The following is a 2,144-nucleotide window of genomic DNA, read 5'->3' as shown; positions in this document are numbered from 1 at the left end:
CAGCAAACGGTGGGCACCATAGTGCCCTTTTTATAACTAAGAAGAGCCTGTAATCCCAGCGGCATTCACTTGTACTTCCTGTATTTAATCAAAGCAATTGACCTGTCAGGTGTACAAGGAATCTCAGGGATAATTGACCCCTCTGAGAAGTTCACATACATCCTTCATGACTGAAGGGGAAATACCAGGTACCTTTTCTGTAATGCCAGCACCCATCGAGGCCATCTTCCTACCCCACTTCTGTTCACATAAATGTCGCTGCAGATCTTTGTACTGCTTCATGAGGATGATTCAGAGAGCAGTATGGTTTTCAAGTCAGGCAAGAGTCAGATCAACCAGAAATTCTGAAAACAGTAGCCAGAGCTGTCATTACCCATTCAAGGCTTTCTGTGTGCAACTAATCGTTTACCTGTTATTCAGAAACAGACTGCCAGTGCCACTCTTAACTGGGCTCTGATGGCCAGGACCCAGGGGTCCTTCAGCACCTGTCACCATTGAGGGCTCCTAGGGGCACAAGACCTAGGAACTCACATCTGCTCAGCTGAAGTTACCACAAAAGGTAATACCCCATGTAAGCAACAATTGCATTTTGACAGAGAAGTAACAAGGGGATTTCAGACCTGCTAACAGGTCCAAAGGGAAAAAGTTTTCATAGAATCTAAATACTGAGGCTGAAAGAAATCTTAGAGACCAGCTTGATCAAGAATCCCCACTTTGGTGGGTAGAAAGACATTGCTCATTCCAAAAGCATAATGAGAGACCACAAGGGCTGCTGACATGTGTGGAAAGGTAACAAGAAAGATGTCTGGGGGGGCTTCTCAGTCAGTAAAACCTCCCATGATGGACCCTTTGAATCACCAACTGGATCTGAGGGTGCTTTGATCGTGGTGGCTATCCTGCAATACCACCATCAAGGACTCTGATGAAGTCTGATTCCCTTCCCTCTCCAGATGAAGAAACTGAGGGTCAGACAGATGCAGTGAGTGGCCCAAGCTCACATTGTGTGGTGGGAGCCGAGGCAGCACTAGCTTCTGAAATCTCCATACTTCTTTCTAGCATTTAGAGTACTTTCAATCATTTAACTGTGTATGCATTCCTTACCATGTAGACTCTGCACAAGCACTGCACGAGCACTGTCAAGTCTGTCTTCACCACACATCCCCAGCACCTGACAGAGTTCCTGGAAGACAGAAGAATGCTCAGCAAACGTTTGTTGGAAGACTCACTAGAGTGTGAGCTTCAGGAGAAAAAGAATGACAACCAGCTTTTAATGAGAGCCTACGTGTGCCAGTGCCAGGCAGTGTTCAAAGCACTTTATTTGTATTAATTTAACCCTCAAAAATCTTGAGTCAGTGCTCTTGTTATCTTTGCCACCTTATAGACAAAAGCAGTGGAGTCTAGAGAGGTTAAGTAAATCGCTCAGAATCACACAGGAAGGGGCAGACCTGTACCTCTAACGCAGGCAGCGTCTTTTAGATCACACTCTCTTAATCACCACAAAACACTGCCTCTTCATCCATCTCTTCTGTATCCCCAGCCCTCGAGAAGTGCTGATACACCAGCAGCACTCGACACTGACAGGCCAACAGGCAAGAACCCAAGTGTACGACTCTTACAGCATCTGGTAGTCCCGCTGGTTGCCCCTCACAGGTGGCCTCTGTCCCCGCTCTAAATAAAGCGCCCTGGATCCCCTCCAGCTGAGAGGAAGGGCTAATTTGGTTCTTATTCTGCCTGAGCTTCCATCAGCTCAGTCTTCCAGGGTAAACCCAGACAGTGCGTTAGGAAGGAGCGCCCTCTGGTGACATGGACAAATGGTTGCTGTCTTGATCCCCAGTGTAAATGGGCAGGTTACCATCAGGGCTGCAGCGTGAGCTGTAAGAAAGATGTATCCTGTCCCAGCTGAGCTCTGGACACTTCACCTCCTGTTGCCGCATCCAGATTCATTACAAAGTCAAGCCAGATGGAGAATTATTACTGAGCAACACACTCCCTTTAACCCTGTGTCCAGTTTCCTGTCTGCTCCCTTAGCTGAGGTTCCCCTTTGACCCTCCTCTGCTCTCTTCCTGTTCCTGCCCCACCCCAGGATCCACGCTGAAAGGTCCCACCTAAATTGCATCAGACCATTATCCATACAGGGGCTTTGT

This window comes from Galeopterus variegatus, unplaced genomic scaffold (assembly GCF_000696425.1).
Source record: "Galeopterus variegatus unplaced genomic scaffold, G_variegatus-3.0.2 Scaffold7204, whole genome shotgun sequence".
In the NCBI taxonomy this organism is placed as follows: Eukaryota; Metazoa; Chordata; class Mammalia; order Dermoptera; family Cynocephalidae; genus Galeopterus; species Galeopterus variegatus.
Note: the sequence above shows the minus strand (reverse complement) of the source record.